This window comes from Salmo salar, chromosome 11, assembly GCF_965601325.2.
Source record: "Salmo salar chromosome 11, fSalSal1, whole genome shotgun sequence".
In the NCBI taxonomy this organism is placed as follows: Eukaryota; Metazoa; Chordata; class Actinopteri; order Salmoniformes; family Salmonidae; genus Salmo; species Salmo salar.
Window position 1 is genome coordinate 79,587,797 of NC_138301.1, and position 17,626 is coordinate 79,605,422.

Below are 17,626 nucleotides of genomic sequence, written 5' to 3' on the forward strand. Positions count from 1 at the left end.
ATTTTGTCTTCTCCAATGACTTCCACGTGCACCGTCAGCTCTTTCTCATACTTTCTTCTACTCAGCTCTTCATTTGAAATTATTTTTTCACTTTTGTCCTTTCTCGTCGTCGATGGTATTCTTGATGTTGAAGCCATGGCGTCCGTCCGGTTATTTTAAGCAGAATCCCCCAAACTGCTCACGTCGTTGGGGGATAATAACGCAAATGTTCAAGAATAAAATAAACTACACTTACACACAAACTTTAAAACTTAATGTATCAAATAAACCACAAAAAAAAACAATTTTCTCTCTCTCAAACACAGACACCTGCTGCTCATTCACTTCCTGAAATTCCAAAAAGGGGCGTATTCAGGGTGGTATGGCCATAAGCCAAGTAATAAGAGTTGGATAGACTATTTGAAGTTTTTGTGACTCAAAAACTTTGAGAAAGTGGGATAGAAATTCCATTTTAAAATGGCCATTATAGTGTATAGAAGAGCATACTAGACTGGACAAAAAGCTTACAGCACCTGGTATTCCCAAGCAGTCTCCCATCCAAGTACTAACTTGGCCTGACCTTGCTTAGCTTGCAAGATCAGTATGGCCGTAAGCCATTGAAGAAGAGTTGGATAGACTATTTCAAGTTTATGCAACTCAAGAAACTTTGAGGAAGTAGAATATCCATTCCATTTTAAAATGGAAGTTATATTATATTTGTGTTTAGAAGAGTATACTCGACTGGGCAATAAGCTTACTGCACCTGGTATTCCCAAATGTTCTCCCAACCAGCCCTGACAATGCATAGCTTCAGAGACCAGACGAGATCGGGAGTATTCAGGATGTAATGGCCATAAGCCATGGAAGAAGAGTATACTCGACTGGACAAAAAGCTTACAGCACCTGATATTCCCTAGCGGTCCCCCAACCAAGTACTGACCAGGCCTGACGCTGCATAGCTTTTGAGATCAGAAGAGATCGGGCGTATTGAGGATAGTATGGCCGTAAGCCATGGAAGAAGAGTTGGATAGACTATTTCAAGTTTAAGTAACTCAAAAAACTTTGAGGAAAGGGGATCGCCATTCCATTTTAAAATGGCCATCATATCATTATTGTTTATAGAAGAGTATACTCGACTGGGCAAAAAGCTTACAGCACCTGGTATTCCAAGCGATCACCCAACCAAGCCTGCCCCTGCTTAGCTTTCGAGATTAGGAGTATTCAGGATAGTATGGCCGTAAGCCATGGAAGAAGAGTTGGATAGACTATTTCAAGTTTATGCAACTCAAAAAAACTTTGAGGAAGTAGAATATCCATTCCCTTTTAAAATGGCAATTATATCATTATTGTGTATAGAAGAGTATACTCGACTGGGCAAAAAGCTTACAGCACCTGGTATTCCCAAGCTGTCTCCCAAGAAAGTACTAACCAGACCTGACACTGCTTAGCTTCCAAGATCAGACGAAATCAGGCGTATTTAAAAAAAAATAATAATAATTGTGTGTATATATATATCTCTATTCAATTACAATATCTATAGAATGAACAATACACAAACTCTAGGACTAACATAGGCAGGTGAACCATTCACCCCATATCAAGTCAAAGAACTCAAATAAATAAATAATTTAAAAAAAAAGAATAGATAAATACAGTCAAGACTAAGACAAACTCCACTCACAAAAAGAAACAAAAAAGAAACAGGTTAACAGCAACCCCCTATCAACTATAAAAACCAAATAAAATACCAAAACAATGCTTTCAAAAATCATATGTGATTCCTCCACCATCCACCCTTGCAGTTAACCCACTCCCATCAACAAAAGCTTCATCAATATTAAAATGTTCCATTCTATAACAATAAAACATATCTATGTGCTTATTAAACAATGCTATAAAATACTCCACACCATTACCCTCTTCACCTCAAAATATGCATCATTTCTCCCACAAAAAAATAGCATACCTAACAACATTCAACAAATACACATTAACCCCATCCCATTCATCACACACACCAAATAAAACCAATTCCTCCCACACATACTTTCCCCAAAAAACACTCCCCAATTTTTACTTGTCATTTCCTTTACTTTCCTAAAAAAAATGTAGTTCCTCACATTCTACAAACAAGTGTAATACATTTTCCGATACCCTACCACATATATCGCATTCTCTTTTTATTTCTTTATTAATTTGATGCAAAACTACTTTTGTGAATATACGATTTTGTCTTATTTTAAAATCATTATTTTCACATTACAATTTATTTCCAGGTAAGTATACATTTTTCCATAATACATTAACATCCAACTTCGGGAAACAGTTCTACCCACATCTTCTCAGCAGCAGGCCTGTCAGTAACCAGTAACATTTTATAAAAAAAACATTTGTTCTGACACTAGACAATGATTTCCATTTATCCCCATTGCCAATATATAGATTCGGTAATACATACAAATCTTCCCTAATTTCATCTCTATTTATGACTGAAACCCAGTCTGCTGGAATGCTACTTTTCACCCGTTCAAAAGCATGCAATATAGTACCTTTTCGAAACTGAATCATCCACATCAGTCACATTGTCATAAATGGCCTGGTCTCTTAGAAAACCAGGAATAACTTAATATTCAAAGTCTTCAATAAATCTCAGTCCAGCCTTCATAAAAAGGGGGATTATACAACACTTTATCATTAAACAGAATTTGGGGATTTAAAAACAGAGGTTGATTCAGTACTATATTCTTATGCTCACACACATATTGAACGTGAGGAAGAAGTTCTCCCCATGCAAGAAACACTTCCTTATAAAACAAATGAACATGTTCATACATAGGCTTCTTCCAAACCATTAATAGCCCACTCTCTTCACATCCACCATAATCATACAAATACTTCCAAAAGAAACTCTTCCACCCATATTCTTCCTCACCATATACAGTGGGGCAAAAAAGTATTTAGTCAGCCACCAATTGTGCAAGTTCTCCCACTTAAAAAGATGAGAGAGGCCTGTAATTTTCATCATAGGTACATGTCAACTATGACAGACAAAATGAGAAGAAAAAAAATCCAGAAAATCACATTGTAGGATTTTTTTATGAAATTATTTGCAAATTATGGTGGAAAATAAGTATTTGGTCACCTACAAACAAGCAAGATTCCTGGCTCTCACAGACCTGTAACTTCTTCTTTAAGAGGCTCCTCTGTCCTCCACTCGTTACCTGTATTAATGGCACCTGTTTGAACTTGTTATCAATATAAAAGACACCTGTCCACAACCTCAAACAGTCACACTCCAAACTCCACTATGGCCAAGACCAAAGAGCTGTCAAAGGACACCAGAAACAAAATTGTAGACCTGCACCAGGCTGGGAAGACTGAATCTGCAATAGGTAAGCAGCTTGGTTTGAAGAAATCAACTGTGGGAGCAATTATTAGGAAATGGAAGACATACGAGACCACTGATAATCTCTCTCGATCTGGGGCTCCACGCAAGATCTCACCCCGTGGGGTCAAAATGATCACAAGAACGGTGAACAAAAATCCCAGAACCACACGGGGGGACCTAGTGAATGACCTGCAGAGAGCTGGGACCAAAGTAACAAAGCCTACCATCAGTAACACACTACGCCGCCAGGGACTCAAATCCTGCAGTGCCAGACGTGTCCCCCTGCTTAAGCCAGTACATGTCCAGGCCCGTCTGAAGTTTGCTAGAGAGCATTTGGATGATCCAGAAGAGGATTGGGAGAATGACATATGGTCAGATGAAACCAAAATAGGACTTTTTGGTAAAAACTCAACTCGTCGTGTTTGGAGGACAAAGAATGCTGAGTTGCATCCAAAGAACACCATACCTACTGTGAAGCATGGGGGTGGAAACATCATGCTTTGGGGTTGTTTTTCTGCAAAGGGACCAGGATGACTTATCCATGTGAAGGAAAGAATGAATGGGGCCATGTATCGGGAGATTTTGAGTGAAAACCACCTTCCATCAGCAAGGGCATTGAAGATGAAACGTGGCTGGGTCTTTCAGCATGACAATGATCCCAAACACACCGCCCGGGCAACGAAGGAGTGGCTTCGTAAGAAGCATTTCAAAGTCCTGGAGTGGCCTAGCCAGTCTCCAGATCTCAACCCCATAGAAAATCTTTGGAGGGAGTTGAAAGTCCGTGTTGCCCAGCGACAGCCCCAAAACATCACTGCTCTAGAGGAGATCTGCAGGGAGGAATGGGCCAAAATACCAGCAACAGTGTGTGAAAACCTTGTGAAGACTTACAGAAAACGTTTGACCTGTGTCATTGCCAACAAAGGGTATATAACAAAGTACTGAGAAACTTTTGTTATTGACCAAATACTTATTTTCCACCATAATTTGCAAATAAATTCATAAAAAATCCTACAATGTGATTTTTCTGGAGAAAAAAAATTCTCGTTTTGTCTGTCATAGTTGAAGTGTACCTATGATGAACATTACAGGCCTCTAATCTTTTTAAGTGGGAGAACTTGCACAATTTGTGGCTGACTAAATACTTTTTTGCCCCACTGTAAGTACTTCTGCATAATTTTAATTCTTAATGCTTTTCATTTAGCGTCAATGTCCACTGATTTAAGACCCCATCTTTATAATCTGCAGCAAGAGTAGACCTAGATATCCTCGCACCTTTGCCATCCCACAAGAAGCTGGAAACAATAGAATTCAGTTATTTTAAAACCCACTCAGGCATCTGAAACACACCCATGACATATAAACATTTAGATAACAATAAAGAATTTGTTACCACTACTTTCCCTTTCAATTTTACATTTCTCATTCTCCAAAATGCCGGTTTGTTTGATTTTATTTGACACCTGTCCAAGTCATATCACACGCCTCCTTTTCATCAATACCCAAAATAACTCCAAGTGCTATAATATAGCCATTAGCTCTTTTAAATTGATACCTACACCCATTATCATTAAGTAGACCCACAAGACCTCAGTCTTTTCCACATTAATCTTGGCACCCGATGCTTTCCCAAAGAGCTCAAAACATTCCATCACTCTATTTACACTGTCAACATCTCTTACAGTAATTGTAGTGTCATCCACATATTGCTGGACAATGCTAACACCACCTCCTGGAATCAAAACGCCTCGGATTTGAGCATCTGCTTTAAGGAGAGCCACCAGAGGCTCAACCGACAAACAATACAAGGCCGCAGAAAACGGGCACCCTTGCCTCACCAACCTCTCCAAGGGGAAAGCATCAGTAATTAACCCGTTACATTTAACTCTACTAACAGCAGCACCATATAGCAACTGTATCCAGGCCACCAGTCTAAATGACAGTCGCAACTTCTCTGTCGTGCGCCTGGTGATTGAACGGGTTACCAGGCGTAGATTTTGATAATGTTTTTAATGCATTTAGAGGGGTTCAAGGGCTCCATGCCTGGGTAGGGAGCACTCCATACCCGGGCCAAGTCAATAGGGGAGTGCACATGTCCAGCCTGTGCGCCTGGTGATTGAACGGGTTACTAGGTCTATATTTTTGGATGGTTCTTAATGGCTTCAGGGGGGTGATGGAGGTCCATGCCCATGTAGGGAGCACCATCACTCCCGGGATTGTCCACAAGAGGGCACCACTGGATATTTTAAGATGTTTTTAAGCACCAGTACCTGGGAACCCAATGTAAGTCAATGACAGATCTTAGATGGATTTAGATTTATATATTTGCATAGATGCAAATACTGTGCCCTGCCCTTGCCACCCAGAGATGGACACAGTTGAATGTAGGATAAATCATTCCAGAAAGAGAAGCAACATAAAGGGTCAGCTTCAGCAATTAGAAGAGGATGGAACGTCATCCTGTGGAACGTCATCCTTTTCATTGCCCTACGAGACATTCAGGTGCAGCAAGAACTGTTATTTGACTATGGGGTGTCAAGAAAATCTTTTGGTGGAGAAGGACAAGATTTGGAATGGCTTGACAGCTATGTCCGTCAGCTTGAAATCTGATGGGACTCAAAACTATCCAGTAACCTGTTAGGTTCTGATTATTAGAGTAAGAACTTGATGGACAAATATCCTCAGAACCCAACAAACCCCTTTTTTTAAATTTAAAACTGTAATTTCTGTAATATGTTTAGCCATGCATGTTTGACTGAAAATGTCTGTTTTGGCTATCATACACTTTAAATGAAACAACACATAAATAAACAACCTGCGTATTGTTTTTATTATAAACAGGTAATTAAGTAAGCTGCATTGCTCCTCAAGGGTAATTTTATAATTACCCTTGCAAACTCACCTTCAATGACAACTCATCAGGCTACTATAAGGATTACCTTTGTTGATTTTCAGCAGAAAATCTCCAGGCCAATAGCTTGTGAAACACCCACTCAGAGGTGTGATATTATCTTGATGAGCCTCCAAACTCAGAACAATGACCTAGGCAACACCTTGGGTGGGCAATCTATGCAAACTGCAGGTACAGTTGAAGTCGGAAGTTTACATACACATTCTCTGTCTTAGGTCAGTTAGGATCACCACTTCATGTTAAGAATGTGAAATGTCATAATAGTAGAGAGAGATTTATTTCAGCATGCATTTCTTTCTTCACATTCCCAGTGGGTCAGAAGTTTACATACACTCAATTAGTATTTGGTAGCATTGCCTTTAAATTGTTTAACTTGGGTCAAACGTTTCGGGTAGCCTTACACAAGCTTCCCACAATAAGTTGGGTGAATTTTGTCCAATTCCTCCTGACAGAGCTGGTGTAACTGAGTCAGGATTGTAGGCCTCCTTGCTCGCACACACTTTTTCAGTTCTGCCCACAAATGTTCTATAGGATTGAGGTCAGGGCCTTGTGATGGCCACTCCAATACCTTGACTTTTGTGGTCCTTAAGCCATTTTGCTACAACTTTGGAAGTTTGCTTGTGGTCATTGTCCATTTGGAAGACCCATTTGCGACCAAGCTTTAACTTCCTGACTAATGTCTTGAGATGTTTCTTCAATATATCCACATCATTTTCCTCTCATGATGCCATCTATTTTGTGAAATGCACCAGTCCCTCCTGCAGCAAAGCACCCCCACAACATGATGCTGCCACCCCCGTGATTCACGGTTGGGATGGTTGTCTTCGGCTTGCAAGCCTCCCCCTTTTTCCTCCAAACATAACGATGGTCATTATGGCCAAACAGTTCCATTTTTGTTTCATCAGACCAGAGGACATTCCTCCAAAAAGTACAATCTTTGTCCCTATGTGCAGTTGCAAACCATAGTATGGCTTTTTTATGGTGGTGTTGGAGCAGTGGCTTCTTCCTTGCTGAACAGCCTTTCAGGTTATATCGATACAGGACTCATTTTACTGTGAATACCAATACTTTTGTACCTGTTTCCTCCAGCATCTTCACAAGGTCCTTTACAAACAATAGTACACAAGTATAAACACCATGGGACCACGCAGCCATCATACCGCTAAGGAAGGAGACGCGTTCTGTCTCCTAGAGATTAATGTACTTTGGTGCGAAAAGGGCAAATCAATCCCAGAACAGCAGCACAGATGAACGTGGTACCCTCAGGCATTTGGAAATTGTTCCCAAGGATGAACCAGACTTGTGGAGGTAAAAAAAAAAAAAAAAAAAATCTGAGGTCTTGGCTGATTTCTTTTGATTTTCCCATGATGTCAAGCAAAGAGGCACTGAGTTTGAAGGTAGGCCTTCAAATACATCCACCGGTACACCTCCAATTGACTAGAATGATGTCAATAAGCCTCACAGAAGCTTCTAAAGCCATGCCATCATTTTCTAAAATTTTCCCAGCTGTTTCAAGGCACAGTCAACTTAGTGTATGTAAACTTCTGACCCACTGGAATTGTGATACAATGAATTATAAGTGAAATAATCTGTCTGTAAACAATTGTTGGAAAAATTACTTGTGTCATGCACAAAGTAGATGTCCTAACCGACTTGCCAAAACTATAGTTTGTTAACAAGAAATGTGTGGAGTGGTTGAAAACCGAGTTTCAATGTCTCCAACCTGAGTGTATGAAACTTCCGACTTCATCTGTATGTGTGTGTACCCTAACCCCAACCCTACTGACGGACTTACCCTAACGCCCAGCCATCGCACCCCAGGGCCTTTTTATTACAGGTGGGAAACCAAGGGGTCTACAACTCTGGCCGTGTGTACCCGGACCCCCTTGGCTCATGCGTCAATGCCGTGGAGTGCACCTACCTAATCCCCCCCTCTGGTTTCCACATGGCAGCGATGGAAGTGGATCAACCAACTCCACAACTAGCAAAGAACCTAAAACTAACCCGGGTTCGCATCCCACCCCTAACCTTAACCCTTACCCGGGTTCGCATCCCACCCCTAACCCTAACCCCATCTCAAATTTAACCCTAATTCTAACCCCCATCCTAACCCCCGTCCAAACCCTAATCCTAACCCCCATCCCAACCTTAAATCTAACCCCCGTCCCAACCCTAACCCCCAACTCTAAACCCTAATCCCAATCCCGACCCTAACCCCGTCCCAATCTGGACGTGTGCATGCGCAAATTGATTTTGTCACCCCACACCAAACGAGATCACGACACGCAGATTGAAATATCAAAACAGACTCTGAACCAATTATATTAATTTGGGGACAGGTTGAAAAGCATTGAACATTTATGGCAATTTAGCTAGCTTGCTGTTGCTAGCTAATTTGTCCTGGGACATAAACGTTGAGTTGTTGTTTTACCTGAAATGCACAAGGTCCTCTACTCCGACAATTAATCCGCATTGGGGCGGCAGCGTAGCCTAGTGGTTAGAGCATTGGACTAGTAACCGAAAGGTTGAAAGATCAAATCCCTGAGCTGACAAAGTACAAATCTGTCATTCTGCCCCTGAACAAGGCAATTAATCCACTGTTCCTAGGCTGTCATTGAAAATAAGAATTTGTTCTTAACTGACGTGCCTAGTTAAATAAAGGTAAACAATTTAAATAAAACGGTCAACCAAATAATTTCTAGTCATCTCTCCTCCTTCCAGGCTTTTTCTTTGGACTTTATTTAGTGATCGGCATCTAACTTTCATAGTATTACCACAACGACGGACAAACTCAGTTTGTCTTTCAATCACCCACGTGGGTATAACCAATGAGGAGATGGCACGTGGGTATCTGCTTCTATAAACCAATGAGGAGATGGGAGAGGCAGGACTTGCACCACATTCAGCGTCACAAATCGAACTGACTTCTATTTGAGTGCTTGGCAACGCAGACGCTCATTGGTGTGCCCGAGCAATGTGGGTGCAATGATTGAATAATATGTATGTGTACATTTATTTTTGCGACGCGAGCGGTGTGGTCAGCATGTAACCCTAACCCTATATATGTCTGGGTGGGTGTGTGTGTGTGTATATGCTTGGTTATATGTTTGTGGAATGTGTGTATATATATCTATATATATCTATCTATCTATCTATCTATACTCTGCATATACGTATTCGTGAATGTATGGAGGTGTGTGTGTGTCTGTGCCTGACCTCATGTTGTTAACCTTGTCTGCCCCTTATAATGTATTGTGATCCCCATTTTGTCAGACTCCATAGCTTTATCCATACCGAATAATGTTTTAACAAGCCTTGTGTTACTAAAAGGTTGGACTTTTGTCATATTGGGTCACCAATGTATTGTTGTCATGTGTGCCTGACCTTAACTCTAACCCCTCACCAATTTTAATTGCATCCCACTCAAACTCTCACCTTAATCTGAACCCCTTAACCCAAAACCTGATTTCTGCCACATGACATAGCAACAGTACGGACCAACCAAAAAGGCCCACACCACCTGGGCCACACCCACCAAACACTAGAGGAGCCGCAGACCTCACAACACATCGCTCCAGAAACTCAACCAAGACTACAACAAAGGCAAGTAAAACACACAGAACACTGCACCTATAGATACAGGCTGATTTCTTTGGATTTTCCGATGATGTCAAGCAAGGAGGCACTGCGTTTGAAGGTAGGCTTTGAAATACATCCACAGGTACACCTCCAATTGACTCAAATGATGTCAATTAGCCTATCAGAAGCTTCTAAAGCCATGACATAATTTTCTGGAATTTTCCAAGCTTACTGTATGAAAACTTCTGACCCACTGGAATTGTGATACAGTGAAGTATAAATGAAATAATCAGTCTGTAAACAATTGTTGGAAAAATTACTTGTGTCATGTACAAAGTATACGTCCTAACCGACTTGCCAAAACTATAGTTTGTTAACAACAAATTTGTGGAGTGGTTGAAAAACGAGTTTTAATGATTAATTACATCTAGATGTTCCGCTAGCGGAATGCCTCACCAATATCCAATGATAGAGCGTGGCGCAAATTACAAACACCTCAAAAATCCAAAAACTTCAATTTTTCAAACATATGACTATTTTACACCATTTTAAAGACAAGACTCTCCTTTATCTAACCACACTGTCCGATTTCAAAAAGGCTTTACAACGAAAGCAAAACATTAGATTATGTCAGCAGAGTACCCAGCCAAAAATAATCAGACACCCATTTTTCAAGCTAGCATATAATGTCACCAAAACCACAGCTAAATGCAGCAATAACCTTTGATCTTCATCAGATGACACTCCTAGGACATTATGTTATACAATACATGCATGTTTTGTTCAATCAAGTTCATATTTCTATCAAAAACCAGCTTTTTACATTAGGATGTTTTGTTCAGAACTAGCATACCCACCGAAAACTTCCGGTGAATTTATTAAATTACTCACGATAAACGTTCACAAAAAACATTATTTTAAGAATTATAGATACAGAACTCCTTTATGCAATCGCGGTGTCCGATTTTAAAATAGCTTTTCGGTGAAAGCATATTTTGCAATATTCTGAGTACATAGCCCGGCCATCACGGCTAGCTATTTTGACACCCACCAAGTTTGGTACTCACCAAACTCAGATTTACTATAAGAAAAATTGGATTACCTTTGCTGTTCTTCATCAGAATGCACTCCCAGGACTTCTACTTCAACACCCAATGTTGTTTTGGTTCCAAATAATCCATAGTTATATCCAAATAGCTGCGTTTTGTTCTTGCGTTCAAGACACGATCCGAAGGGTGACGCGCCGGCGCATATCGTGACAAAAATTAAAAAATATTCCATTACCGTACTTCGAAGTATGTCAAACGCTGTTTAAAATCAGTTTTTATGCGATTTTTCTCGTAAAATAGCAATAATATTCCAACTGGGAGACCTTGTTTTTGTTCAAACACTGAAAATAGAAAATGGAGTCTTCACATGCACGTGCGCACCAGTGTCATTGTTCTCAGAACGACCACTTTCCAAAACCCCTACTGTTTTTCGCCCAGGGACTGCAGAGTTATCATTCCCCGTTCTGGCACCTTCTGAGAGCCTATGGGAGCCTATGTCACGTTACAGCAGAGATCCTCTATTTTCGATAAAGAGGCAACAGAAGGCCAAGAAATGGTCAGACAGGGCACTTCCCATATAGAATCTTCTCAGGTTTTGGCCTGCCATTTGAGTTCTGTTATACTCACAGACACCATTCAAACAGTTTTAGAAACGTTAGGGTGTTTTCTATCCAAATCAAATAATTATATGCATATTCTCGTTTCTGGGCAGGAGTAATAACCAGATTAAATCGGGTACGTTTTTTATCCGGCTGTGAAAATACTGCCCCCTATCCTAAACAGGCTAACCTAAGTGTATGTAAACTTCCAAATTCAACTGCCTACATACTACATACATACATACATACATACATACATACATACATACATACATACATACATACATACATACATACAACAGCAAAGAGTTCACCACCCCCTTTTAGGTACGTGATCTTAGTCTCCAGTATGTTACAACCCCCTCCCTCTCCCTGCTTCCTCCTGTGTTTGTGTTTATATTTGCAGATTGGGGACAGGTGGAGCTGATTGGGTCGTTAAGGAGACAAGTTGCACCTGGGTTTGGAATCAACTAGGAGATAAAAGATTCTGGTGCCCTGTTCTCCATCTCTCTCTCTCCACAAGCACCATTTTTGTTTTGTGATCTGGTTGATTATGTTTTTGATTAGGTGCACCCTTCAATACTTACACACATTTTACCTTCATCTATGCATCTCCATTACACCCCTCACATGCCTACTTTCACACTTCACAGGTTAGTTTTCCTTTGTAGTTTTAAACTTTGTTAGTTATTTCATAAATATTTTTGTTACTCCTTAACTGCTGATGTGTTGCTTCCCCTGTTTGTCACCATCTTAGAGCCAGGTTGTGACAAATGGGGTCTCATTCGGGACCTTGCCTTGGCTAGTTTGAGGTTATCCCTAGTATACATGGTATATGGTAATTGATTGGCGCTAATTGGTGACTCTTGGGTGGGTCTTGTCGTTTGCTTAGTTCTGGTATTGTCCCAGAAGCATGTATGGCTATTTGGCCATTTGTATACGCTATTATATATTGGGAGTTACATGTTTTTTGTTTTTTTGTAGCTGTGTAGTCACACTTCAATTGGTTTAGAGAATTTGCCTTCTAAGGTATCGGTTTGATGACTTGTTACAAGTTTTGATTTGGTGTATCAGTGGAGAGAAGATGTCAAAGTTTATTTTCCTGTACTGTCTAGAGACACTTTGTTCTGTTCCCTGTTGGGTCATCGGATTATGAAGGTGAGATGTCTTTGCCATGTATGACAGTGAGAAGTTTTGAGGCAGACATAAATCATTGCCCAGAGCTATGGTCTTTCCCCTCTTAGGTATAGCGACGTGTTCCTGCTTGGAGCACGTTGTGCGTTGTTTATTACTTTTGTGTGGTGATAGCGGTCAGAGCAGTTGTCTCGGGAGCACATCCGTGGTTCGGGGTTGGTTACCAGCGAGCTGGTTCCTCCTTCGTGCCAGCGGGCTCTAGGGCATCAATACCTGCTGCAAAGCCACCGAAGACTAGGGTAAAGTTTAACAATAGGATTTGGGGAAACTCAAGTGATACACATCTTTTTTTGCACTGTTAAAACCTCTTACATCTAGATGTTCCGCTAGCGGAACGCCTCGCCAATATCCAATGATAGAGCGTGGCGCGAATTACAAACACCTCAAAAATCCCAAAACGTCCATTTTTCAAACATATGACTATTTTACACCATTTTAAAGACAAGACTCTCCTTTATCTAACCACACTGTCCGATTTCAAAAAGGCTTTACAACGAAAGCAAAACATTAGATTATGTCAGGAGAGTACCCAGCCAGAAATGATCACACACCCATTTTTCAAGCTAGCATATAATGTCACCAAAACCACAGCTAAATGCAGCAATAACCTTTGATCTTCATCAGATGACACTCCTAGGACATTATGTTATACAATACATGCATGTTTTGTTCAATCAAGTTCATATTTATATCAAAAACCAGCTTTTTACATTAGCATGTGATGTTCAGAACTAGCATACCCACCGAAAACTTCCGGTGAATTTACTAAATTACTCACGATAAACGTTGACAAAAAACATTATTTTAAGAATTATAGATACAGAACTCCTTTATGCAATCGCGGTGTCCGATTTGTAAAATAGCTTTTCGGTGAAAGCATATTTTGCAATATTCTGAGTACATAGCCCGGCCATCACGGCTAGCTATTTTGACACCCACCAAGTTTGGTACTCACCAAACTCAGATTTACTATAAGAAAAATTGGATTACCTTTGCTGTTCTTCGTCAGAATGCACTCCCAGGACTTCTACTTCAACAACAAATGTTGTCTTTTGGTGTCTTTTTGGGAAGGTTAGTGTTAGGGTTTAGGGTTTTGGGTTAGGAGAAAATTGCCCTTCAAGAGAACCAAATACATGGGCACATGTTCTCTAATTCTATTGCTCCTAGGGATAAATAATTATTCCACAGGAAATTAGGAGATATTCCCCAGAAGAAGGGGTTTTGGTTCAAACCTGAATAAGGATAGGTAAAAAGAACATTTTCATCGAAGAGGATAAACACGCAGACAGTACACCAACATATGCTGTCTAATTACCTGGCTCCTCGGGATACATCTTTATGGAGCCAGGCTTAGAGGTTAAGATTCAGGTTAGAGTTAGAATGGTTAAGGTTAGTGTCATGGTTAGAATTAGGGTTAGAAGGGTTAAGGTTCTCTCATACTTTTCATTCAGGCCTGAGGGATTCCCGATACCCACTTTTTGAGTCCAAGGGGTTAAGCTTGAGGTTAAGGTTAGGGTTAGGTTTGAGGCTGTGGTTAGAATTAAGGTTGGTATCAGGGTCAGAGTTCAGGGTTAGGATTGTGGTTAGGGTTTGGATTAGGGTTAGGTTTGATGTTATGATCAGGGTTAGGATTAAGGTTATAGTCAAGGTTAAGGTTAGGTTTAGGATTAAGGTTAGGGTTATAGTTAGGGTGAGCTGGGGTTCGGATGGTTCAGGTTAGTGTTAAGATCAGGGTTAGAAAGGTTAAGGTCTCTAATACTTTTCATTAAGGCCTGTGGGATTACAAGTACCCAACTGTTTTATCCAACATCGCTCCTTGATCTGTCTGTGTTTTAGCGACCACCCCTGGTTAGATTCCAACCCTGCTATTCTTAACTGAGCTACTGGATGACATCTAAAGTGGATCTATAGTGTGGTTTTAACTGACTCTTTACTTATATGATATAGATGTTGTTTGAGTCTGGCTTCCAAGGAATTCCTAGTTTCTCCAATATACAGTTTTCCACAATGTAGACATTCAATTCCATATACAATGTTGGTGGTCTTCAATTGAAATACCTCCCATACTGGAGCCCCTAAACCCGACCATTTATTCTGAATATATTTTACTTGTCTAAAATGTGATCCACTCCACCCCGGCTTCTCCCTGAAACCAGAGTGTACCAGCACATCTTTCAAATTTGTATTTTGCTGATATTACTCTGAACTGCTGGAGTATCTCCACATCCTCCCTTGTCTGCTTAAAATGATCCTTCACTATGGAGTTAAACTTCATAGAAGACTGTGAATATGTGGTGACAAATGGGATAGTACATCCATCATTACTAGTCCTCCCATATATAGGTTCGGTTACAACCATAGCGTTCACCTCTGCTCTTATAGTGCTGAGGAATCGTTTAGAGTATCCTCTGGGTCTGAGAGCCTTAAAATAATTCCTATAACCTCCTTAACATGTTTTCCCTGTGTACAAATCCTGTGAAATCTGATACGCTGCGACTTTATCAACCCTCTGTAGGTGTGTTTTGGATGAAAGCTGGATTTATGTAAGAGGGAATGAGTGTCCGTAGGTTTAAAATAAACCTTTGTTGCTAATTCCTTCATGTTATCACTACCCTCTACAAAAAATATCTCGGTGTCCAAAAATTCTATTCATTCCGGCTGAACATTGTGTTTAATCGCAATTGACGGATGATGTGTATTCACAATCTTCACAAATTCCATAAATTCTGAGGGAATGTGTCCATAACCCAAATATATCATCTAGATACTGTAAATACAAGATTGGAAGTTTTATTCATTTGGGGAAGGCTGATTGTTCCCATTTCGCCATATAAATATTGGCATATGACGGGGCAAACTTCTTCCCCATAGCTGTACCATGGGTTTGAAGAAACCAATTAGATTTTAATTCAAAGTCATCTTGTTAGACTAAGTTCCATTAATTGTAATAAAGCCCCATCTGGTCTACCTAGGTCTGGATATTTATGGAAGATGTTTTTGATTGCTCTAGGACCCAAGTTGGTGTCAATGTTGGTATACAAGGAGTCAATATCAATTGGAAAAAAAAACAGTTTCTTGAGGCACACTAATTTCTTTCAATTTTGTCACAAATTCATACCTGTCTTTAATGAAGCTTTGATGTTTCCGTGACAGAGGATTTATGAAATAATCTAAGTACTCCTCTATTTTATACAAGTCCGAACCACAGGCCGATACAATCGGCCTACCACATGGAACCTCAGAAGGAATTGTCCAAGTCTCAGGAGGTTTGTGGATTTTAGGCAACAAATAAAATTGTCTAGGGCGTGGGGTATCTGGTCCATATAGGTATAACATTTGTTTGTCTGTAATGTAATTATTCTCATAAAGTTCCACCTATAATCTGCCTCATTTGTCTCTGGGTCTCCTGCTGCAAGGAATGAGTCAGTGGTCTATAATGTTTAGAATTACTCAATTGCCTTTTCGCCTCTATCAGATACTGGGTTTTATCCAATATAACAATCTTTGATCCTTTATCTGCTGGTTTTATAACTATGTTGAATTCTTACTTAAGGATTTACGTTCTTGTTTTGTAAGATGATCTTTCCCTGCCATATAAAACCTAAATGTACTAAAATAAGTAGAGTCCCTTTGAATTAAATTCTGGGTTATGGCTTAGGGGTTAGCGTTAGGTTTATGGGAAATTCTGTTTATTGAGGTTTTGCACCTTGAGTTGCACTGGCCTATTGTGATCTCCTCTGTTATTATTTCCAATCCTGGGTTTATGGAAAGATTTGTGTGTGAAAATGAAGGAATGGTTGACCTACCCTTATATTTTGCCATTCAGTCCAAGTAGAGCCAGAGATCTAAGGGTGGCTATCCACTTGGATTCTGCAGCCTTTCTCTGGGCTATAGTCCAGGTGGAGGTAGTTTCTAGCCCACTGATGTTCAGGTGTATAATGGGGTGTGTTTGGAAATGTGTGACTAGATGTGTGGACAATTTATTATTAGTGATTGTATATAGGTGTTGTTTAAGACGTGTTAAGATTGTAAACCCAGTTTCCCCGACATAGATTTTATGACATAATGCACTGGTGATTGCATAGACGATATTGGTGCTGTTTATGTTCATCAGTTGTTTGATTGGGCTGAAGGTGTGTGCGTGTGGGTTGTGTATGTTTGTCAGTTGTCTGTAGTAGTGATATTCTATGGGTAATGAGGGAGAGGGCCTGTTCGAAAATTTAGCATGGACTAAGAGGTCCTTTAGGTTGGAATTCCTCCTGTACGCTGAAATGGGTCGGAATGGTTGTAGTGGGAGGAAGGCATGTTCTGTATTCAAAAATGCGCTTTTTAATCTTGAATGTATGCGTTGTTTTGTCTGTGAATAGGTGCTGATAATAGGTAACCTCTGGGGTTCAGGCCCCGTAACCAAGATGGGAGTGGGGGTTCTAGGGAAAGTCTGAGGGTAGCGGAAGAGATTGGGATTTCGACCCTGGTTAGGGAAAGGGAGAGAAAGGGATATGGGTGGCAGGCCCAGAGGTCTGTGGTGGTGGTATTGAGGGTGAAGGTCAGAGTCAACCCCAGTGTTCTGGTGGTCCTTATAGGCATTCTGGTCCTGATCCTGATCCTGGGGGTTAAGGTAAGGGTTGGGATTAAGGTTAGAAACCGGGTTCTGTGGGTTAGGGTTAGGGGTTTAGGGTTAGGTTTTTGTTTGTTAGGGAATCCACAAGGTTGATCTGATTCCTTCAAGCTGATGCAGAGACCGGGGGGAGGGTTGCACTCCGCTTGCCGAATGGGGGAGTCGAGGGGTCCGGGAACAGATCCGCCCAGGTTGTAGAACCCTATAGTTGCCCACTTTAGTAGAGTTGGTTTTGGGGTGTGTTGGTTTTAGGAGTCTTCATCCTTGGTCATACGTATATCTTAAGTCCATGTAGGGTTAGGGTTGGGGTGG

At 40.6% G+C, this 17,626-nt stretch overlaps 1 pseudogene; it reads right to left on the reverse strand.

Moving 5' to 3' along the window:
* Positions 1-870: 870 nt before the first annotated feature.
* On the reverse strand, positions 871-989 carry LOC123725267 (uncharacterized; annotated as a pseudogene).
* Between the last annotated feature and the right edge of the window lie 16,637 nt (positions 990-17,626).